A 25736-nucleotide genomic window follows, 5' to 3' on the forward strand; every position below is an offset into this window, starting at 1 on the left:
AGTGCTCCTACAGTGACTTATTAAACAATTAATTGGAATACTTGCATTTGTGTCCTGGAATGGCCACATTGTACAGTACTATCTCACAGGATCTAATTCCTGTTGAGGACTTATATTAGTGAATAGAGGAAAATCAGAAAGGTTCCTGCATAGAAAAAAAATAGATGACAAAAAAAGAGAAAAAATGCATACCAAAAGTTTATTAATTGAGATTGTACTTATTTTAAAAGGATAAAATGAAGTATTTTCTCCTTAGCCTCTGAAAAGGAGGGTGTTAAAGTATATTATTACCAAAATAAGATCCTGGGACTTCCAGACAAGATGGCAGACAGAGTATCATTCTGCACACAGAAATGAGGAATAAAATAGAAAAGTAATTTATTTCAAGCCAGGCTTGACAGGAAAAAAAAAAAAAAGAAATCTTCAGATGCCAGAAATAAAGAAGGAAACTAAACCCATAGGGGCAAGAAGAAATGTAAACACAGAATGTGCTGAATTGGTCACCAGCCTTAAGTTTATCTGGAAGGCAGATGAACTGAATCTGTGGCCCTTCTGTCAGGCTTGTCCCAGCAAGAGTAAGGTGACCTGCCAGAGAGTGCAGGTCAATGTCCCGTGCCTAACAGCTGGGACCAGGCAGAAGACACTTAGAGGGGCCAGAAGCAGTGGGGCAAATCTGACTTTTAACAAAGTAAGAGACTTAAATCTCAAGTGTTATGGCTTCAGAGATGTACAATGACAGAATAGTGAGCAAGGACTGTGGAACCAAGGAGTGCTAATGTGGTGGAGGCCAGTGAGGACCCAGAACCCTGCAGGAGGTGCGAGACTGCCACCCCTGACCACATGCCCATGTTCGCTACATCCCGCCATGTGTTCACAGGTCACCTCAGAGAATCAAGGGAACAGGGGGACGTGTAAAGAACCAACCACTTCACTTAGGTGAGAAAAAAATGTTAAAATAATTATTCTGAAAACAAAATTTAAAAAGACTATTCCATTTATCACGCTCAGTCAGGTTTACTGAATTTGACTTACATTTTTTACTTTTCCTCCTACCTCTTTCTGATGGGAACCATTAATGAAAATTAGGTTAATTAACAGAAAACATTTTCTGTCATTTTCCGTGTTCACCTGAATATACTGTGAGTAAATTTTAAATCCTGCTATACAACATCTCTTTGAAAATTCAAGGCATGTTTTCATTTTACAGTCTCTTTCAGATTATTTTCTATACATTTTTAGGGGTAGAGATTGAATTCTCCTTTCAGAGTCGTAAATGTCAAATCAGATAAAAGGATCCCGCTATTAGTGTTCCTTTTAAATTATAGAAAGTCTTCTTTTTTCCTTGCCAAGAAGGAGTAGGGATCCATGTGTGTCACACAGCCTTTCCTGGCTGTGTGTCTCTTCTAGTCCAACACACTGGGGTCAGCAGAGTTCAGTTTTTCTTTTCATGCCTCCTAAGGACATCCCTTGGTACCAGTACCAGCTACATAAATTTCAGGACTTAGTTCAAGATATAAAAGAGCTTTCCACTCACAAAGTATAAGGAAGTTCAAGACGGTGACAGAAGCAGAGCACTAAACTAACTGTGGGGCTCTGTGCGACTGTGCAGACGACACCACCTCGAAGCTGCTCCTGCCTGTACCCAAAGCCTTGAAGGGATTCGGCTGTGCTCTCCTACTCACCAATGTTCTTCTTTCTGCTTCTTGCTTAGACCTTGAGGCTGGTTGGAATAGCTTCACTATACTCACAGGAACCTTGACTTCAGGCTAATTTTCTTGTTGCCTACTCAAAATCAAATCTAATAATGAAAAAACTGATCAGCGTATTTTAAAAAATCACAGATATTTCTCAATCTCTAGAGGCCTCAGCAGTCACACTAGCATTTAGGATAAGGAAATTATAAATTGAAAATATTAATAGTATCCTTATTTCAAAAGAATATAAATCTTTAATCTAAAAGTAGGAGATGTAAAACAAGAACAATTAAATTTGAGAAACAATTGAATAGAAATCTAAGAAATGAAATGCACTCACTGAGATTAAAAAAAAATTAGTGCGTTGAAAACTGAAAAATAATTAGTGCATTGAAAACTGAAAAAAATAGGGTCTGGAGGTTTAGCTCAGTGGCATAAGCACCTGCCTTGCAAGCAGGCGGTCGTGAGTTTGATCCCTGGTACCGATAAAAATGAAAAAAAGACAAAAAGAAAAAAAGGAAAAAAAACTGAAAAACATAGCAAACACAGTACAGATAAAGAAATAAAGAGGCAAAGGGGATAGAAGTGGGACAGTTCAATATACCAATATCCAAGTAGAAATTCCAGATAGAAGTAGTAGATGAGAATTTCTCCAAGACAATGAAATAAAAATAAAAGTAAAAAATTAAGATTTATAAAATAATTACAAAACCACATTGAGTCATGAGCAAGATAAACAATTCCAAAAACAACTGCCTTGCACTGAGAAGACAAACTATTAAGAGCAAATCCTATAGGCAAACAGAAAGAGAAGGTCAAATATCTCCAATGAAAAAATCATGCTTTCAAACTTCTCTTGGGAAGCAAACATGATCCTTCAAGAGTGAAAGTAATATAAATACATTCTGTAAACAGCCAAAGAGTTGGCTGACACTCAGCCAAAGGACTCCTGTAAGAGTTTAGAAAGAACAAGAAGCAAGGAAGAAAAATGGACTTCAAGAACAATGCCACTATTGACAGTATCCAAAGTATGGAAGTAGCATAGGTGCTTAGTGAGATAAATAACAAAAACGTGATCATTGTACAGAATGTAGTATTATTCATCCATAAATAAAAATGCAACTCCATCATTTGCAGCAAATGGATGAAATCAGAAGTTATTTTAAGTGATATAAGACACACATGGAGAAACAAGTACTGCATATTCTCTCTCATGTAGACACTAAGAAAATCTGAAAATAGCATAGTGGCTACTGGAACTTGAGAAATGTGGGAGGGGTGCATAAAGAATACATGTATGCACGTATGGAAGTATCACGCTGAATTTCACAAATATGTCCAACTAATGTATGTTCATCAAAAACTTTTTTGAAAAAGAACATTGATGAGATAAGGGGATAAATGACAAAAATGTTAATGAATAGCAAGTAACAACCAATATTTTGTATTAAAAACAAGGCAGAACAAAAATATTAAATAATCAAATCAGTTTGAATTAAAATTAAAATATGTTAAATCGCTTGTTCAGAACAAGACTGTAAATTAACATTAATACTTATTAACATAATGTGAATTGAATAGTTAAAAATACTCACTAAAGGTAAAATTTAAAAATTGCCAATAAAGAACTAGATATAAGCTATGTTAGTTTGAAACTAGAAGAGGAAATTTTAAAAAGTTGGCCAATGCAATAGAAGACAAGAAGGAAAAGCAAACAAAATAGAACAACAAAGGCAAACAAAAACAATGAAACCAGAATAATATACATATTGCCAAAATGTTTGATGCTATAAATAATACAACTAAAGTCATGTATCAATTGATATATTCATGGACAAACTAATGTTAAGTGTAAAAGTAAGTTCTAATACAAAAATACACAGGGTAAGCTGTCCCTTATGAGCATTTAAAATGTATCTGAAAATGAGAATACACATGGGCTTAGTGTTAAGCCTTGTGTCCAGATGGCCCCCAAAGCCTCATGTGGTCATCGGTGGAGTTTTTTCAGAGGTGGCTGGGACTAGAGTGTATAACACTGGATTAACTCATGGTGCAATGCTAGACTCAAGGGCACAAGGATTAAGGGTGTGATTGTAACCTGCACTAAGTAACAGGATCAAATATAAGAGACGGAGGAGCTGTGGTCGTCCCTTGTTGCATTGCTGCCTTCTGCCCACCATAAACTGTTTCTCTGTGATACCACCCTGCCTTGGATCCATCCAATTATGGACTGGACCATCTACAAACTATGAACCAAGTAAACCTTTCCTCCTTTAAATTTGGGTATCAGGTATTTTGTCTCAGCAACAAGGAAAGTAACTAAGACAGCTGGCATATATGTCTTTTGATACATAAATTAAATAGAACTTAAAATGCTTGTGGTGTGTGTGTGTGTGTGTGTGTGTGTGTGTGTATTCATAACCCTAACTGACTAAGGGAAGGGGATGACACAATAGGAAACAAAGAGGATTGCAATTCATTCTGCAAAGATTTTTTAATTAAAAAAGACTGAAAAGCAAATGCAACAAATTGTTGGTGGGTAGTGAACATATAGGTTGTTTATAATTTTACTAAAATGCTCTTCTGTATTTTCTAAATTTCTAATATTTAAAACCCTAAAAACTAGCAAGATGTTGAAGGATTAGGGAAAATCTTTTACATAGATCATAAAGTGTCACAGTGCTTCAGTTTATTATAAACTGTTAGAAAGTATACTTAAAACAGAACATGTCTTTCTCTAATAGTACTTTGTTACTCAGAATTGGCTAATTGAGCTTTCCATTTAATTGCTCAGAATTAATGAAATTCTCATGAGTAAAGAAAAGCAAAAACTATGTAATTTGAATTGCCTAATGACATCATCAAATGATGATAGAAGATATTGTAGTCCCTTGCACAAGAGGGTGTAAAATAGTATCCAAATGACTAACTGCTACTTATTGATGGTCTTCGATTTTTAAAAATTAGTTTCTGAACTTCTTTAAAAAATCCAATTTTATCTTTAAACTAGAAAAACTGGAGCACAGAGAAGTCATTTTCAGAGAAAATGAATGTAGAATTTTCGTTAAAAAATAAAAGCACTGAAGATTCAGAATCTGGAGAAGAAAAAAAAAAAAGCTAGCAGTGCCTACATTTGAGTTGTGTTTGGGATCCAAAGAGTATGATTTAACCCTTGGAGGGATTTTAGCTATTCTTAGTTTAAAAGTAAATAAGCAAAACTATTTTCTAAAATCTACTCCTTTTCATGAAGTGTGGTCACAGGCTTGTGCAGTGCTTGCTACGCATGAAGTAAGACTCACAACAAAAATGATAAAGGAGGGCCAGTGATTTAGCTCAGTGGCATACACGCCTGCTAGGAAGCACAAGGTTGTAAATTCAATCCTTGGTATGAGAGAGAGAGAGAGAGAGAGAGAGAGAGGAGATTTTCAGCATTATAGAAGACCCCTTGTCATCATAGTAGCTCTGCTGGCATCAATAAAGCTCAGGCAACAGCTAGTGCTACTCTCTGAAGTCAATTTTCTTAAGGTCATGCGAGGATAAGGCTCAGAACAAGGGAGAAACCTAAGATTGGTCTATGATGACGACAACTACACTAGGTTTTTTGTGTAAGGCCCTCAGTCATCCATCTCTGTGTTAAAAATAGTTTAAATCCACCTTGGGTCTCTCTGGTCTTTGAGGGTGTGGGAACGAGGACATCAGAGGCATGGTTGGACATCTTGGTTAACCAAGGACCTTCCCTGGTTAACCCCTAGAATTGAAGGGACAAAATGGTAACCCAACAGGAAGCCTCTTGTAGATGGCCACTAAAGTAAACTCCCTGGGGTGAGGCGGTCTCTGTATTAGGGCTGTGTTCTTCCTTTGGCTGCCTCCAGGCTTTGAGAGTGTAAGTATTTTAGAGGGGAGAAGATCAGGACCAAGCAAGTCTCAAGGGCAAGGTATGGCATTGCGAAGTTCAACTGCTCCTGTGCCTGTGTGCCACTGGCTTCCGGAAACAGTGCTTTGGTGCAGAGATCAAAATAATGGATTATTCCTAACCAAACATTCTCGAACATTGGTCAGAAATGAATATGCATGCTTTGGTGGGCCAGGGGGAAATTTTGTGAGCTTTAAGGGAAATATATACCCTGTTGTACATGAACAAATACTTCTCTTTACACATTTATCAAGTGTAAGTAGTCACTCTCCCTTCACATTGAGATAAGGAATCCTATTGGAGCTCCAGCCCTTGGTGGTTCATTGGTTTAGTATTTTGATTAATTTAGTTGGCTCTTTGGAAAACAGTCTTACCCTGGGGTCTACTCTACCCTTTCCAGGCTCAGCTACCTTTTCTGTTCTTGTGCAACTGCAACTTGATTTTACATCCCTGTTTCTCTCAGACTCTAAGAAGCACCCTTTCTTGACTTTCCTGACCCATTCAAGGTTAAAACTAGAGGCAAAGGTAACCTGGCAAACCACCATCAGTGGGTAGACATTGGTAGCCCAGCAACTACTCAAAGCCTCCATTGTCTTGCTGCCCGTGAAATTGCTTGCTGTATCATCTGCTTTTGTGCGGTCTTGGTCTTCTGATCGCCGGCAGCTTTCTTTAAAATATGACAAGGAGGTGTGAGAATTAACCAGCTACAAAACTAACCAAGTCTATTGGGTTTTAAAATTTCCAAAGTATAGGATCCAGGTTTATTTCTAGACTCAATCCAGTCAGAAAGGACTAAGGTATTTCTAGAACTGTAGCTGGATATTGGCCAAGGGCAGTGCATGTATCAGTGTGTTGCTAACCCAACTAAAGACTGCATTCTGCTTCCCCATCTAGAGTATCTCTTAGCAGGCCTGCAGTCAAGAAAGTACCAAGAAAGAGCTTTAACCAGAAGCAGGACTCAGTCTAGGATGTTTTCAAGACACAGCCAGCTGTCATCCCTAAATCTCAGTTGTTTCTTTTGGGTCCTACAAGTTCCCTGCATAGCAAAGTATGGTCTGAATTACATGTGTTGTACTTAATTTGGTGCCTGAGCTATTGAACTGCTTTCATGTCTCACATCCTTCCCTGAATTACTTCAGGAAAACTTTTAACAGCCAAGAGGAGTTTTTTTTTTAAAAAAAAGAGTATTATGCACCAGTTGTGGTAGCACTATCTTTAATAGTAGCATTCAGGAGGTTAAAGAAGGAGGATTGCAAATACAAGGCCAGCCTATGCTACATGGCAATTATAAGATGAGCTGGAAATACATAGCAAGGCCCTGTCTAGAAATAAAGAAAGAAAGAAACAAAAACAAAGCAAAACGTATTATGCTAAACTTGCAATAGATAATGACAAGCAAAAATGTATGACTAAATCTGAGTTTTCTCTCAGGCCAGACTTCCTAAGCCTTTTCTTTGTGAATCAGGTTTAATTCTCACTCTCAAGATGAGACAACCCTTTCCGTGCTGTGGGGAGGAGGCTTCAGCACCACACTAGGCATGAGGGTTCTAGCAAGCGTGACCTCCTTGAGTGAATGGGTGATTAGTTCTCTCCTTTTACTATAATTAAGAGTTATACACTCCAGCCTAGAACCTAAGGTTCTGTAGGCCATATTGCCTATAATACCTGCTTGCCCCATCGCACCCCTAGAATCCACCTGCCCCATCTTCTCTGGGTCACAGGCTTGTCCCAGACAGATATGGCCACAGTTTATTCCTTTGGAATGGTGCACTATTCATGGGCTTTCTTGGGCCTCCCACCGTGGTCAGGACCAAGTGAACAACCCCACTGGCAGGACTGGGATATTGCACAAGTGTCCATTACTTCCCTGGCCATATATCACACTTCCTCTAAGAGGACTTGATAGGTCAAATTCCACCTTCAAAGAGTCATTCTTTTTGGTTTAAACACTGTCATCTTTGAGACTTCCCATAGCCAGAGTAGCAGAACTGGACAGTGTCCTGGCTGTTGGAGTTCAGTAGCTATGATTAATGCAAATTCCACTTACAAGCTGGGTGACTGTAAGCAAATGACTTATTTGAGCCTTTAGTAATAAATCCTAAAATTTTAGGGTTCTTGTAAAACAAAGGGTTCATTTACTTAATTCTCTTTGTAAGAGTACCTAGATAGCTCAAAACCTAACTAGAAAGTACTACTTACATCTCACAGCACAGAAACTAAAGGAAATATCTCAGAACAAATGGGGATGAGGAACCAAAGGCAAGCTTTTTCACCCTTATAATCTGGCCTCTAACTTATACTCTGGCCTGTGAAAGCTGTAGATACTGACTCAGTGAAACTGCTTACCTAACATCATATAGTTAATTAAGCAAGAATTAAAATGAAATTCCATATACTCTATTACTAGTTATGGGCTCCTTGCCAATAATGGTGTAGGTAAGCATTGGTGAAAATCCATTGGTGACAAAAACAATACACTAGGAACCAAAGACCTGCTTTCCAATGAGAATGAAGAATGTGATGAACCACTGTGGACAATTAAATGGTCTCTATTTTGTTTAGTGTTTGTTGGTTATGGTTACATAGATATATACATTTAGCAAAATACATCAACTAGACTTTCAAACTATGTGCATCTTATGGTATGTACATTGTACTTCAGTAAAATTAGTTAATAAAAAACATGCTTTATACTCCAGCTGTAACATTAATAAATCGAGTGATTTGGCCAAGTCAATCGAAGCTAACTCCCTGGGCTTCGGCTTTCTTGTCCTTGTAATGAAGGGTTATGATTACACAAAGCCCAAAGTTCCCGTCAGCTCAACAATATGATTCAGTAAATAGGATCTCTTTCTTTCATTTCAGACTCTATTTTTTTATGCCTGCTGTGTTTAACAGTGGAGTCAGAGAGATTGGCACATAACTGAGGGGAAGTGAACAGTAACTTAATGGTATGTTCAGGGGACCTAGTGTCTTTGTATTGCATTACCAACTTTCCAGCTACACTTTCAAGAACACAATTGGTTTTTTACAGGGATCCAGCCATGCAACATGATTGAGCCGGGGATGAGGATGATCTGGCCCCAGAGAAGTTGTATCTGCCACCAGAGATAACAATTTTCACATGGAGAGTGGAGAAAATGTTTCCTGGACGATGGGAATGACTGACAGATATTAGATGGGAGGAAATTGAAGGCTCTGCCAAGTTTCATGATAAAATGCGATTTCTCACGGTAAGGTCAAGCTGTCTCTAGCATGGTTACTGCTTTTAAAGTACAAAGGGAACACAGCAGATTCAACACAGTGCAGCAGACTTTGCAGAGTATATGATCAAAGGCCTGTTTCATTTATAAATAAAATTGGATGAATAGTACAGCAGTAGCAATCATCAAGATGAATTTGGAATTTGCTGATGAGCCAGAAGCTGAGAATGACCAGTAATAAACTCTCTAAAGGTTTGATCCCAAAGCCCTCTGAATGCAAAATGCCCACTGTTGTTTGTGAGATTATACATGTAAAAGGCAGGTTAAATCAGAATTTCAAAGGAGAGCCCTATGCCAGGAGCTGGGATTGGCAACACTGTAATATATTAATGAGTATTTCAAAGAGTGGAATTTATTCACCAGCACTAAATCTTAGTTTCCAAAGACTAAGAAACTAAAAGTGAAACCTAGTATGTACATATCACTGAGTATTAGAGACTTCACTCATGCAAACAGTACAGAAATAAAAGCCACACTTTAGTCCCAAGTTACATTTTTAAAAAAATGAGTAGAATTTGTTCTAACTTAAAATCTTTGGGAATAACTCTATGTCTTGGTTACTTTCTCGAGTTGCTGAGACAAAACACCTGACACCCCAAATGAAGCAAGGAAAGGTTTATTTAGCTCACTGTGGAGGTTTCAGTCCATAATCAGCTGACTCCAAGGCAGGGTGGCACTGCACTAGGACAATACTTTGAGGCAGCAGCCAGAGCAAAAAAGTGGGGGAGAGCAAGCCTTTTCTCCTTTATATTGTACACAGGCCACCCCTTCTCCAAGGTGGGTGTAGTATTAGCAAAATCTCTGTGCCCTTTGCTTGCACAGGATGAGGATATTTACAAAGTAAGGATCCTGGCTCCCTGCTGAGTGTCTTTAGTTAAACTTCTAAACTTCTCAAGTTGACACAAAGTATCAACCATAGCACTTTGGGATGGTTCATTTTGTGTCAACTTCACTGGGGCACAAGGCCCTGTGCTGCTCGTTTATCAGGAGGAACCATATCCACTGAGTCTCTGTTAGTGATGCCTCTGAAGCATGATAGAGATGTTCATTGTCAAATTACTTGAAAGGGTAAATGACTCAGAAGAATGCAAATTTCTACCTATGAAAGATGATTAATAAGTTATGTTACTTTAATATGACAGGGTGCTATGGATATTATGCCTTTGTCTTTAAAAAAATGGGGCAGATATCTATTATCTGATAAGATGCTAAAACTGAGAAAAAGACAAAGAATATGTTTTCCCATTTGTAAGTATACGTGTAAGTGTTTTTAAATTTTTGAAAAGCACATAAACTATAATATCAGTTACTACTGGGAAGTAAAATTGATAGAACAACACAGATTCTGGCTTGCAGTTGAATACTCTTTTTAATGTTTAACTTTTTCCCTATGGCCAAGTATTTCTGTAATTTACAAAATTAGATTAATGTAAAGTTCATTCATTCATTCCATAATAAAGTATCATGTACCAAGCAAAGTGCTAGTATCATTAGAAATTGAAGTGCTCACTGTCCAGTGAAATTTCTAATTCATTGGTGTAGTTGTTGGTAGTAATATAATTGTTATTGATGTTGTGGGTAGTTAACGTACCTAGATTCTGGAAATATCAGTAACCTTAACAAAACTGTGGCTCTCATAGTCCTTACAGTCTACCTATTTAAATAGGAAATTTTGTATTCTGTGCATCAAATTTAGGTGGACACTCAGATATTTATCTGCACACACACGTGTGTGTGTGAGTGTGTGTGTGTGTGTGTGTGTATGCATACACAGGCTATGTGTTGCAGTATGTCTGGCATTTGTATAACCACTCTGTACAGTGTGCAGATGAAATAGATGTGTGAAAGTTCCCTGCTATGACTTGAACATGTTTTTAATGTTTTCCCCAAATGTTCATGTGCTAGAAGCTGGTCTTCAGTGTAGCAGTACAAAGGAAATACAACTCTGAAGAAGCAGCTTAGTGCGAGGTAACTAGGCCACTTGTGTGGCACCACCCTTGGAAAGATGAATGCTGCTTCTGGGAGGAGGGTGCTGCAGGTGTTTGGTTACCGCAACACACTCTGTTCTTCCACTCCGAGCCCTCTAGTCTGGTTATGGTTCAAGGCATGGTTGGATCCTAAAGTTCTTAACACTCCTGACTTGTACCATTCTTGATATTCCCAAATGGTAGAAGTGCAGTGCCTGACAGAGACAGAGGTTTATATATGTAAGGAAGGTTTCGAAGGCCTCATATTAGTTTGTTAATTGTCCTGGTTACCGGTCTCCTGTGGTTGACAATGGCAGCTCCCGAGTAAGTCAGTTGCTACAGCTGCTCTGGTACATGGCAAACCCCGAATGTCAAACCAGGAATGGCCACGGCTGTGTACACACAGAGATGTGTACATGAGGCTCTCCTGTGAACCTCCTGCTTCACCACCCACTCCTGGCTCCGTTGCTGGAGTGGCTGGAGCTGGCCCGTGGCTCATCAAACCTTTTCTCTTTCTTTTCCTGCTTGACCTGTGGATTCACCCAAACTGCTTTGGAACTGCTGGCTGGGAGCAGTATGAACAGCTGCTTATCTTCCTTCATGGCAAAGAGCCAGATGGACTCCTGATTGTTATTTCTACTCTAATGAGATTGGGCTAAAAGTTTTCAGCATGAATCCTGTACATAGTCCCTGCTTACCTTTGACCACCTTACAATGATTCCCTCATATCCACAGAAGCGTAATAGCATCTGACTGGTGACAAGGGCCACAGATCTAATAAATACCTTTATTTAACACTTCGTAGAAAGAACTCTGTAGTGCACAGTACCCATGAGATCTACAACTTGGGTTTTAATTTAATTTTAGAACTAAAATGTATTTAAAATGGTGGAGTTGCCTGCTTTGGGCCTTGGGAGTACAATAAGCAGACATTGATTTCTGCTGAAGTTAACATTGAGAATTATTGAACTGAGAGGTATACACTGCCCTGGTCTCCACTTTAGTCAATATTTACCTTGAAAAATAATTAATCTTGATGCGAAGTAAAATTAGGCACCAACATATGCATTGTTTATTCAGTGCTGAAACAAATTTTGAATATATATACATGAAAATTTAACTTATATATTTATAACTTATATAGATTTATTTTATGTATACATTCATGTGTATTCATTCACATATATAAAATTTATGGGTAATGTATTTAAGCATCTTAAAGGAATATCAGGTTTAGTTTAAAAACTTTAATTATGAAAACTGAAGTCACTATAGTTTTCTGCAACTTCTAATGACACCACATTCCCCTCGGCTGTCTTTGCTCTACCTACTTTATGCAAACTCTGTTATTTGCTCCCAAGACAGCAGCAGGCTGAGAAAGACTAGTGTCACTTAATCGACTGACCCAGGCCTGGCTTTTAGACCATTTAACATCAGTGCACGCTGTGTCTCCACATGTCTTCCATGTGTGAACAGAAGCCACAATTGAAGAGCTTATGACTGACCGCATTTTGTTGTTATAAGAAAAACACGATCCATCTCAGAGAGATAGTCACACTGTTAGCAAAAATCCACTTGTATCCCACACCTGGAAAATACAAACCTAGCAGCCCAGACAGATGTGGCTGATGTCTAATAATACTGATGCAAATATTATTAATAATATTAAGTTGCTTAATAATACTGATGCAAATATTATTAGTAATATTAAGTTGCTGTCATTTAAATAATAACTGTTAACATGCATTGGACCCTTCACATTTATGATGCCAGTTTGTCACTTTCACCCAATGAGGTCGATGTTACTGGCTCCATTTTATAAATGAAAAGATTGAATCTGAGATGTTAAGTCCTTTGGTCATGGCCGCACCAGTAGTAATTGTCAGGGTTAGAATTTGAATCAATACCTGTTTGATTTCAAGGCCTGTGCTCTTAAAATTACATTATGTTGGCTTTTCTTGACACAGAAAACAGTATTAAAGCATAGATACCTTGAAAGTGCCTGCAAAAGGAACTGTTAACTCATTAGCTCTTATTTGGGGAAGGGTACTACTGAGGCAGAGGAGCTGGCTGACTGTTCAGGGAGGCACAGGGCAAGTGAAAATATAGGAACTTGTGAAAGCCAGCCTCTCATTGCCCTGACCTTTTGCTGTCCCAAGACCTTCATGCTAATCTTGATATTTTAACTCTGACTGAGACCTCACTTTGCAGTGTATCAAGAGTATTCATGATCTCAACCCAGTTGTTGCTAGATGCTGGGGAACCCTTCTGACCCCGTCTGGAAGCCAATGCCCTCATACCTGAGAGCCTTGCTAGTGATGCCTCCAGACTTTCCTATTTGGGGAACAGCCTTCCACCAAAGGGATCGGTGGACAGAGGCTCCCTGGGGGCAACCTTGAAGTAAAGGCCAGCAGCAAGACCTGACTGCAGTGACTGCTCCTTGATGGTCCCTCTGATGGGTCATCCTGATCTGGAGTTTCCTGGGGCACTGGCCCAAACCTTTCTTGCCATTTCATCATAGTTCAACCTTTGCTTCTGACCAGTTCTGCTTCCCTCGTTCCTCAGCAATGCTATTCTCTTTCCTGTTCCCTTAGATTTCCCAACCTGAAACAACAGTTCTAGCAAATAAATTGATCGCAGAGTTGATTACCTTCCCTTCCTCTCTTTAGTGTCAACAAAGTTCTATAAAGACATTTCAATTTACATGCCTGGGGCTAAGATCATTCCTAAGATAGGAGAAAGTAGAAGCCCAAATTTCCAAATTCCCATATTGCTACCCTCATCCCTCCATGAACAGACCTGACTTGACCTTACTCTGACCTTGAAAACATAATGGGAGGAGTTAGCAACAAAAGTCAGTTAAAGTTTCTAACCACATTTCCTGACCTTGTTGTAATATGATAATTTTATTATACCTTACAATCATAAATTTGGTTGCTCATCAATAGAAAATCTACAGCCTAATTTGAAGTTCCTTCCCCCGATGGTGAAGGGAAGTATCTTGTAATTGTTGAAGGTTTTATTATGCTTTTGCAAGTCTGGAATGTTATCTCTCTGCTCCCCATCCAAAAGAAATAAAATGTGTGAGCAGTTTAATGAGAAAAATCTAAGTGAAATTCCAATGATCAACTGATATCCTCCTTCCAGCTTACAAAGTAGAAATGAACAAGAGAAGAACAGTCAGTGTAGGGGATATATTTACTTACACAGTATCAAATTGCTAAGGATTCTCCTCAGTTTGCCCAATAACACAGGTGTCTGGAGAGGCAATGCTCAAAACAAAACTAAGCAGGCCATTGTGTATCACATTATTTTTTCCCCTGAAATCAGTGAGAAGAGGGTGGATTTTTAAAATATATTTTTGCTATGTATTTCTCCCCTTACTTCTTTCTTACCTTCTCTTTTTTTATATTTATTTTTCTTTATTTTGAATGAATACTCTTTCATCCAGAGAAGAAAGGAAACTCTAATCTTTCTGCTGACTAGCTTGTGCACAACTGGAAATTATCAAATAAATTGCTGTATCATTGATGTAGTAAGAAAACAGGAAGACAATTTTCATCTCAAAATGAGCCCTCTCAGCTGAAGCTGCCTTGGGAATTGATGACCACAGGTTTTCCATCTTGGCATTAGGCCAGCTTTATTAAATCCTATAGCAACAGCTTATTTTTTCAAACACTCAGAAGCAGATATTTTATGATGGATTTCCTCAGAGTTGCTCATGGTCATGTGTTTGCTGCCATCAAGAACTCCAAGAGAAGAAGGATCTTACCTCGTAAAGGCAATGACTGGATGTTATTTTTGCAATCAAAAACATACTGGAGCATGTGGGTAATACTCAAGGATGACAATGGGGATGAAGGCACAAAGGGGATAGGAACCCAGCTCCTTGAACATCGTCTCATTGAACAAATAGCAGTAAACTCTGAGGGATCTAGAGAGCTAGCCAGAAAACCAGGTCCTATGCTGAAGAACAATGGGAAAGAATAAAACGTGCCTACTTTTAAGGAGTCTGAATCAGAAAGAAGTAGATTTTTGAAGAGTTAGAGGAAGGCAAGAGAGAGGCAAAGAAGGTAACAAAGGAATAACACAGTCGTCCCTTGTTCCAAGACCCTCCTCCCCATGAATGCCAATAATCTATGTGTTCCCAAGTCTCATATAGATGGCAGAATATTTTCATATAATGTGTGCACTTGTTTCTCTATAGTTTAAATCATCTCCAGATTACTTATACAATCTAGAATAATATAAGTGTTACATAAAGTTATACTGTAATGGTGAGGAAATAATGACAGGAAAAGTCTTGTCAAAAATGTACATGTTCAGTACAGAAGCAATTTGTGTTGGACACATTTTTATTGTTGCCAGGACAAAATGCCTGACACCCGAAGTTAAACGAGGAGAGGTTTAGTTAGCTCACAGTTAGTTTTTGGAGGTTTCTTACCATAATCAGCTGCCTCTAAGGCAGGGAGGCACATGGCAGAAGAGCAACTCATGAATTCATGATGGAGGGAGCAAAATCAGCAAGAGCAAAGGAGGAGAAGGAAGAAGACTTTTTCTGTCCATTTTATTGTACGAAAGCTACCCATCCTAGATTGGGTGTAGCACTCACACCCATAATCCCAGCACTAGACAATGACTCTAGATTCAGTTACCTCCAAAAAGCATGATTCCAAGACTGCATGAGACTCGGGGTGGGGGGACATCCAGACATAAACTGTGACACAATTCTAATAAATAGTTTCAATTTGTGGTTTGTTGAATCCATGGATGGAATCCATAGGTGTAGACCCCATTGATTAAGAGTGATGACCTTACTGATGATACCATGAGAAAATGGAGGTGAGAGTAAAAAGAGAAGATAGAAGAAAAGAGACGAAAAGGAGAGAAATGGATACTAATTTATTACTTACTATATAAATTGGAGGTCAGTTCCATTAAGCCCAAGAACTCCAATAGAAGAGACAGCACCTTGATCTAGGAAACTACCAGAAATAGAAATGACTAATAACCAATAATCGAAACCTCAGATGATTTTAAAGCACTTGATTGTTTTAAGGCCTAGTAACTGGAGAGTATCAGGGCACAAATGAGCAACATTTACTTTTAAAAAATAAAACAAACTCCCTGAATCATATTTAAGATATTCATAAATTAAATACAACATCTAGAGTAGAATTATATGCACGGCAGCAAGAGAAGTGATTGAGAGACGTTTGCTAGTATTTTAGTGGTTAGCATTGGGAGGCACCTCAGGGATCAGCCTCCCCAACCCTTTTTTCCCACTGGAATTTTCCCTTCTTCTAAGCTATCCACAGCCTATGGGTGCTCAGGAACGTTTCTAAAGATACTGGTTTCCAATTACGTCTTTGTTGTTCTGATAGAGGTTTCCTTTAATTCTGCTCAGAAAATACAAGCATCTACAAATATGCAGCTATTGTTGATTAACTCAGTATCAATTTAGTATTGGGTAGATATGGAGGGTGATACATTCAGTTGAAACTGCTTGTGGCAAGTCTTCATGGTAATTTCCAACAGTATTTTCAATTATAAGAACACAAGGATAGGTGGTTCAACACTGTGAGAGATATTTCTAGAGTCTTCAATCCTTGGCTTCAACTCCCTATTGGTAACCTTGTTTCAACAAAAGCGAGCATATAATTTTTATAGAGATTTATCCATTGAAAAGTAAAAATGTATGCTATTCATATAATAATTAATGGACAGGTTTTAAAAATCTACCTTTCTTAAAACTAGTTTTGTTAAAACTCAAATGGTGTATTTAAGGATCTCATTTTAAAAGCAGTAACACTTGTGTCATTCTCATTTGATCTTAATGTATCTCTAACTCTACTGAGGAACTCATACCAAGTAAGAAATCACTCCCCAATTCTCTGGAGCCCTCTGGCCCTATCTCTGAAAAGCTAGATAGAGCCACAATTCTTTTGGATCACATAGTAAATTCCTTCTTCAGAAATAATGCATGGTGTACCTTGGGCAAGGGTAATTCTTAAGATATGACATTTTGCCTTTTTAATGTGAACAATTTAACAGAGATTGGTTAGATTGCTTTAAAAGGTGATGGGGTACTACCCTGCCATTAAGGAAGATAAAGTTGAGGCACTTGAAGGCAATGGATGCAACTTGAGAACACAATGTTAAGTGAAATAAGTCAGATCACCAGCTTAATTATTGAATGGTTTCTATTTTATGAGAAATTGAGATATATATATATATATATGAAACAAGAAGTAGAGAGCAGTTCAAATAATTCCCCAAATTAATTCCTTTGTTTCAAAAAAATTCAGCATATATGCTAATTTGTTTCATTTATATTACTAGTTTCTTTTAGTTTATTAAAAAGAAAATTTTGTGCCACTATCTGCTACTGTTTCTGTTTTGTAAGGAAGTCTTTTTTTGGTCTATAACTCATACTTTGAATAACATTTTGACCATTCTTTTACGATTAAGGTACTGCACATATTAATTTGTTTTTCTTCTCCTTGTTATGAATTTTTTTAAATAGAAGAGAGTTTTTGAATTTTACTTACTAATATCTATTTGTATTACATTAAAATAAAAAGTGAAGATATTTTCAGTAAGACAAACTGTAAGTTACCAATTAAAATGATGTAAGTAACATTCACAAAACATAAATAAGTGAATAAAACCAAATAACAAAATAATAGACATAATATAGTATCATTTATTGTGTTTTAAAAATAAATTCAGGGAAGAAAATATCTCAAATATTATGTTCCAAAATGTTAATACTTTCAACAGTGATTATTTTCTGAAGTAATGCTTATCATTTACTTTTTTTCATTTTTCTGTTACACTCCATTAATATTTTGTTTTTATTCTCTCATCACATACTACTTTTAAAATGAGAAAAATGTAAAATGTTTTTTACTTTAGAGTGAAAGAAACAAAATCATTTAACTTATGAAAAAAGTCCGTGCTCTTTTGAGAGAGGTCTTGAGGAGGAATTTCCTTTCAGCGGATCCTGGGGCTGGTGTGGTCTTTCCCAGGCGCCACCCTCCAACAGCAGCTCTGGTCTCCACAGAGGGCCATTTCCTATTACAAAGGGAGAGGAAGGCACCGGGAATAGAGATGGCTTCAGCAAGAGAAGGATCATATACAAGTGGAAAAGATGAGTTCAAACATGCTAAAACCTTGTGTTGCATCTTGTCTCTCTGATCTGTTCACATGGTTGAATACAATTTAGACTCCAAAAACACAACAAATGTAGGTGGCTACTCACTTTGCCTCTCAGTAGCCCGATCTCAACTTACCCCACTCCACTGACAGCCAAAGCATTTTTCCACCATAAAATGAGGGGGAAATTACATTACACCTTTGCTTAAAAATTAACTGAAATGTCATCACCAGCTATTTATTTGGGTGATCAAAATTTGCTTATAAAATATCACAGCCCCCTTTCTAACTCCTAAAGAGCCACAAGATGAGGTGTGTGTGTGTTCCCACAGCCACATGTTAATGTCTATTAAAATTGACTTGATCAAATTTATTTGTTTAAACTCAGATGATAAAGTTCCATTCAAACTTGTAGGTGAGAGAACTAACAGGGAAGATAAGATCATTAAGGATATTTTTTGGGAAACTGAGGTCTGACTTGGGCACATTGTATGTCCAGCAGACAGGAAAAAATGGGCCCAAGGAATCAGGAGAGAGTATTAAAAAGGGCAAGAAGGAAGGGTGAAGACCAACTCCACACTTCTGCCAGTGTTTGTACCTTCTGTTATCATGGCTGTAATTAAACCAACCAGAGCAAATCAGGTCACTTGAATGTTCTCACTGGCTTTGGTTTGCTCATACACCCAGCCTGAATGATTGCTTTCAAATAATTTAAAATAGAAAAGTGAAATCGTGGATTTCTTGAGCCGCTCGCTAGAATCCAATGAAATGCATTAAAAAGTGAAAATAAAATTACAACGTTTTCTTGAGAGCGGAGGGAAAGAGTCTATATCATTCTGAGTCATTGATTTGAGGACATTTTTCTGCCTCAGATGAAAGACAGCTTGAGTGTCCTGAAGACACAGCCTCTCTGTTTCTTTCCTGTACTCGGGAAAGGAACGTTCCATTTCATGCAGTTCATGAATTTTAAAAACCATGAACCTTCCTTCACATTTCCGAGGAACACAAACGTTTTCCTGTAAGAGCTGTTTTGAGTATAAATGCTCAAGTGATTGCGATGGGGACAGGGAGAAGCCTTTCAGACTAAGTCTTTGTTCCCAACTGGCTAGAGGCTCCAGGCCTAGGACATATGGTTGGGCACAGGGAGCAGAGACTGGAGTTACCAGCCACCAACTGCCGCAACGACCTCGTCCCTGGAAAATGGCCAAACGTTGAGGCAATGCCAGCGCCACCATGTTGTCCTTAAACAATGTTCCCACGGAAGATTGCATGACCGTGGAAGACCACTGGCTCTCTCTAGTGGTGGAGCACAGTGGTGCATTTTCTGCCTATTTTGGTCAGGAAGATATCCCTGGGAAACGCAGCTCCTAAAGCAATCCTGTCAGCCTTTTTGAGTAGTTACCTCTATCTCTCCAGTGATCTGACAGTTATAGTCTCTTAATTTTAATCACAAAATTCATATTATTTACACTCATAAATCACCCAGAGATTCTCCATTGCCTTTAAAATTGCCTCTTGGAACCACTGTCATGGCTTATGAGCCCCGGTACACATTTCCAATTTTCTCTCTAGCTATATCAATTGCTACTCTACCCCTCACTTCGTATTTCTTGATCTTTCTCCCCTTGGTATTTGCATGTTTGATTGCTGCCTTCGTTTGGAACAGTTGAGATATCCCTTCCCTACTAACACCCCATCTCATCTGGCCAAGCCTTATAACGCCTTTGCAATTTAAACAGCTCCACTTCACAGAGAACCTTCTTGAACTGCTAAACTAGCCCTCCTCCCCCATCTTGCTTAGTACTCTAAATTTCCTTTTAGAGTTATCAATGAAGTAGCAAATCCTAGAATTAAAAACATGGCATTTATTCTGTGCCAAATACAGGCCAAGTATTTGACTAGATATTTGCATATGTTATTTCATTTCATCTTCATTCAGTACAGCAAAGGAAAATATTATCTTCATAGTGAGGAAAGTGAAATTCAGATACGTTTGAATTCACAACAGAGTGTAGTTTCACAAGCTGATGAAGTTTCTACTGTATGATGCTTCCTCTTAGGTAACCTAAGTTAACCACAGTAGATTACTGCTTACTCATGTCACTGAAGGAATCACATGGTATTGCTATTTTCAGAGAGCGAATCATACTAAAATCATTTATGTCTGGCCTTAGGTCATGCTTATTTTTCTTTTGTTCTTACATTTTCAGAGGAATTTTTAATGTTCTTAATATTTCCAGTGAAAATGACTAAGTCATCCTGAAAAGCCCTTACTAGTGAGCTTTCCCAGCCAGAAGGTAACAGAACATCACAAGGCAGGAAATAGAAAGATGCCAGGGTAAGGAGGACATGACTTCCCTACTCTTGAGCCAACTACAGAGCCTGGGTTTTGGTGGATGTATGACTTCCACTTCATGTCTAGAAGCCTTAGTTTTTCATTTTTATAAAGGATAGAAACAGAGTAGAATAGATTCTGGAAGACCCCATAGCTCTCATATTCTATTGTTCTAATTCCAAAGGGAGCTGGTTTCCAGAAATTCATTGGTTTATACTTAAAGCAAAGTGGTCACGCGATCTTAGCCAAAAGGCTGAGGAGCAATACAGTCGTCACTTTTTTTTTGGTCTGGTGTTTAAAAATATGTTTAAAGATTTTTAATTAGAATAATAAAAATCTTGTTTACATCAGCTAAATTTTAAATTAACAGAAGGATTGATGCCTAAAAGAATGCTTTCTTGTTACTGAAAATCTTCTCTAACTTTGATTTTTACATATAGAGAAGTAAACTCAATCTCAATTCTATACCAGAGGTTTTCTTGTAAGTGATTTATGACTCAGATCAAGAAGCACCTCAGAGCTCTCCTGCACTCAGAGGGCTTTGGGAAGGTGATTGGATCCTAGGGGCACTGTACCTAACTTGCCACTGGGAAAAGGGGGCCTGCGTGGAGGTAGGAACTGGAGGGTCTTCCTCCCTTCCCGGTCCGTTCCTGCCCTCTCTGCTTTCCTCTCCACAGTGAATGTGAACAGCTTTTCTCCACCTGGCTCTTCCTCCTTGGAAGCCAGATCATCAGGACTGTAATCATAAGACCTAATAAACCTCTCCTTTACGTTGTGGATGTCAGGTATTTTTCTTCAGGCACAACACAGGTGACCAAGACATTTATCTTTGGAAATCAGCTTCATCTTGGAGGTTTGCACATTACTGAACTTGAAGTCCTCCCATGTTAATAATACCTAACAGATTATCCAGCTATCCTTCTATATGTTCTAAAAAATAATTTTAAAAAACATTTTTAAAACATTTTAAGAATCCCAGAAAAGGAAAATGTATTTCCCACATAATTCTTTGGGGCAATGACTAGTGCATAGTATTCAGTTTGTCCTCTGACCTTGAGCAAAACTATTTTACTTTCCTGGGCTTCTGTCTGTAAAATGAGAACAATAATAGCAATTCTAGCCGTGCAAGAACTGGTTGCAGAATGTTTGTGAAAATACTATTCAAAGGGCAGTTATCTGCTATGTTGTTTCTAGGATTTTCACCCTTAAGTTTAACATGGGCTCAAAATGGTTCTCGGGGTGTGTGATACCTGGAAAAACATTTGCCTGAGACTCCAAAGCCTGAGAATGGAATGGACACACCCTGTAAAGCCTTAGAAAACAGAGATCCTTCTTAACTCTGAAGCTCTCAACTGTACACAGAGGATTACAAGAATGGCACGCTGATCAAATGTACATGTGACTCGGACGGTTAGCTTAGAGACTTACTGCCCGAGCCAGAATCACAAAGACTCTGACTTATTGGAACCATGAACTAGATCTAAATATGGTTATCTAAATAGTAAAAATAAAATATTTAATTCCCAAAGAACATGAATGACAAGGTAGTAAAAGAAGTTGCAGACTAGAAGCAAGATACAAATCAATAGCACATTATGATTGCCCACAATTTCCACATCAGGGAGGAGTCTCCCCTTCCCTGTGACAGCCTTCGGATGTGTGAGAAGCATCACTTCTGCAGACTTCTCCACGATGAGCACTGTTCGTCCAGTTCTTCCCACTGTCAAGATTTGTTCCCACATCACTATCTCAAGTTTTAATGCTTTTTTCTGTAGCGCTTGTTAGATTTTCCTACTGTAAAGACTTTATCTCTCTTATTAAATCTTTTAAGATTTGGTTCATTATTCCAAATTCTCAAGGTCTTGCAGGGTTTTATTTGGTCACAGTCTCTTTTCCTCTAGATGCGGATGGATCTCAAATGGTGGTTTATAAGGAAGAACAAAAGGACCAAGAGCTGCATAATGTCAGGTGTTGTGAGATGGTAAATATATTTAATATATATGCATATGTATTCAATATGTAATACTGTATATTTGATGGTTTTTATAATACGTTAACTATATTATTTTATTCAATTAACTAAGTTGTATGTATCATTATATGCTTATTTTGACTAAAGTATTTAAGTTCAACCATTCTCCATGTGCATTTCCTGATGTTCCTAGCCCTCAGGCCAACAATGAGAAAAAGGACAGGAGAGATGGAAAGACGGAGAAACAGAGAGCTGGGGATAGAGACTGCTCTGGGGAATTAAAAATAAATAGCAGAGCAAACCCAGTTCTACTTCCAGGAGAAAGACTCAAAATAAATATATATTAAAAACACAATTTTTTTTCAAAAAAGAAAAAAACCATATTCCAAACTAATATAAAAAATTCTCATCTTCTGTGATTCAGTGGCTAATGTGTTTGTCTATAAGGTGGGAGGCCCTGGATTTGATCCCTGGCACTGCAAAAATAAATAGTAACTAAGTAAATTTTAAAAGATTCTAATTTTCATAAATTAAAAAGTCAAAAGCATAAAATACTGATGGTACATAACCCTAAATATTAGTAGTGACTCATCATGGATAGAATTATACTTTGCTTGTATTTTTCATTTTACTCACCTACAGTGTCTAAACTTCAGACTTTTTCAATAGGAGGAAGTATTACATTTTGATTGTTTAAGAAGTTTATGCATAAACCTTCTGACCAGGCCTGGTTTCCGGGCTTGGCCAAGAAGAAGCACAATGCTTCCACCTGCTGACTCAGTGCATGCTCAGGACAAATCTCGCCTGGAGGGGACAGGAGGCATTTAAATTGCTGTCGTGCATGGTTTGGAACTGAGCATCTCTGAGTCAGTCCCTCTTACGAGCTGTCCCTCAAGCCCACCCCAGCTCTCCTACTGGACACCTCATCGCCTCAGTCATAAGCTCAGGACCTCCCTCTTGTGCTATTTCTTTCCCTCGAGCTGCTGTAAGTGGTCTGTTGTTCTGAACTCTTCCCTACCCAAGGGTTAGAGTTCTCCCCACAAATCCTGGCCCAGTAAGAGCAGTTCTTGTGTTTCTCCCTTCCTGAGCTTGCCACTGGAGACACCCTGCCACCGCCAGGGTGTGTCCCGCTCTGCTGTTCTCACATCAGGATCTCCTAGATCCTGAGCTACTGCTGTAGTCTTCCTGCTCTCCTCTGCTTTGGCCTTGTCTCTCTCACTACCTGTGCCTGTACTTTGGCCAAACTCTTCTTGCTGAAGCAGAAATCACACTATGTCACCTCTCTTAAGGCATTTCAGGGGTTCCCACTTCTAAAGAGTAAATTTCAAATCCTTAGCCAGGTTCAAGTTCCTCAGAAGACCCAGCCCTTTGCTTCAGCACAGAACGCAAGCATGCGTCCTCCCGCCATCACCCCCGGGATGCTCGGCTCTGCCTGCCTGCCTGTCCCTTCTCTGCCCATAACCGCACCTGGCTCTTTTTCAGTCCCCATTCTGACCCAGCGTCCATGAGTGGCTCTGATCCAGAGTCTTGCCCATTCTTCTCTTGTGAGATCCCTGTTTTTGAGGATGTGACTGACTCTGTAACATCTAGCCATCAACTCTGGCTATCCTGTAAAGAGTAGCTAAAGTCTCTTGGGGCAGGAAGAATTAATGTAGACAGAATTCATGCAGGAAGAAACGGTTCTGGCCTCCTGGGAATATTGCCTCTGCAGTCGCACAGGGACCAGAAGTGCTGTTTAATGCTCTGGTTTTGCCGTCTTGAAAAGATTTTGCAATTTTATTTTTTAACTTCTGTTGTAAAAATCATATTAATTGTATTTTAATTTTTTTCTTAATAAATCTCTGTAGTGATTTTGTGTTTTGGGGCAGTGTGAACCAGGGAGGGGCCTACCCATAGTTAGCTAATCTGTGAAGTCATCAAACAAATTGTTGGTGAGCATGACAGTAGATCCAGACCCAATGCTCCAAATAATTTCCTCTATTTGGTTTTTACCACTTTGGGAGGCAATATTTCCCTACCATAACCATCCAGGTACTGCACACTAAGGATCATTTCTGCAACTCAAACCCACCGTTGTTATTAAAACTAGATAGCCATGGGTAAACTCCATCCTTAACCCTGCCTTTCTCATCCTGCCCATGAAAACCACATTAAGGTTGTGGCCATGTATTCTCCTTACTCTTTCGTCTCTTGACTAAGCTTGGCTAATTATATTCTCGAGAAGCCATAAAGAGAGTATACTTTGACCATAAAAACAACTACATGAGGTATTATATTTGTTAATTAGCTAGATTTAACTATTCTTAAGTGTACACCTATTTCAAAACATTACATTATATATACATATCAATGTAAGTTTTTAAACTTACAATGTAAACTTATCAATGTAAGTTTTTTAAACTTTATCAATGTAAGTTTCTTTAAACTTATCAATGTAAGTTTTTAAATTTAAAAGTTTAAAACTAACAATGGTAAAATTCATGCTAATAATTTAAAATTTTTAATTTTCCTTCCTTAAAACTTTGCACAACTTCTTCCAAACAGCACAGCAAGAGTAGACAGAGACCATGGAAGAAGGAAAACATTTTATCTTTTAATATCATTTGCTGCATTTTCTCTCTGCTTTTAGAACAAAAGTCCCCATGTTTTGATTTTCCATTGCAACTACAAGTTACATAGGAAACTCTGAGGAAAGCATATCACTTACTATGCTGATTACAACCAAGTCCTAATGCACACTAATGGTGGGTGCCTTCTGCAAGATGAGTTTTGGTCAGTGGAAACCAGAACAATACCTGGTTAAAAACCAGACAAGTCCATTAAAGACTTCCAATAATCTTATCACTCCTTGCAGGGGCCAGAGGACACAGCCTCTTGTGGCAGGGTGCCCCATGGGTAGTCAGCTGGGGAAGTTGAGGAGCCTCAGGACCCACATTAGAACTATTAAATCAGAATCTGGGGGTGGTGTTGAGACTGACTGTGGTGGGGAGGTTTAAAGCTATTTCACATGTCCTGATGTGGTCCGTGCACAACAAGCATTTGGAAACAAACATTCTGGGATGAGAAACTGTTAAAGCAGAATAGCCAAAGACTCATGAGCATAATAATTCTTCAATAACAATCCCACAGAATTTGCACTTAAATTTGAACTGCCAAATTTTTGAAAGCTGCCTTAACTTTAAGACTTCCTAGATTCACCTAATTTTGGGGCCTGTCTGGTGACAAAAAAGGAAAAAATCTTGAAAGCAGTATCTGCATGGAGAGATTGAGAATCTGCTTAAGTAGAAGATTTTCCTTCTGACTCATAAAAATAGAGTCAAGAATTGAGGAAGATGTTGCAGTTAACGATGGCCAATCCAACCCTTGAAGAAAGCGAAGAAAGCTCATGCCTTATCTTTATTTCACCCATGCTCTTCCCAGCCTCCCATCACTGT

General features: G+C 38.4%; 1 long non-coding RNA gene across 1 annotated transcript in view; it reads left to right on the forward strand.

Annotated features, from left to right (window-relative positions):
- The window catches only part of LOC111757497 (uncharacterized), a 57899-nt gene extending 47551 nt beyond the window's left edge, over positions 1–10348 (forward strand). The window contains exons 2-3 of the long non-coding RNA XR_010048075.1: positions 8473–8558; positions 8642–10348. This is a non-coding gene — a long non-coding RNA (uncharacterized LOC111757497). The remainder of the gene's footprint in view (positions 1–8472; positions 8559–8641) is intronic.
- Positions 10349–25736: the final 15388 nt, after the last annotated feature.

Source organism: Cavia porcellus, unplaced genomic scaffold (assembly GCF_034190915.1).
Source record: "Cavia porcellus strain 051 isolate PalLab524CR breed Dunkin Hartley unplaced genomic scaffold, mCavPor4.1 scaffold_1, whole genome shotgun sequence".
Taxonomy (NCBI): Eukaryota; Metazoa; Chordata; class Mammalia; order Rodentia; family Caviidae; genus Cavia; species Cavia porcellus.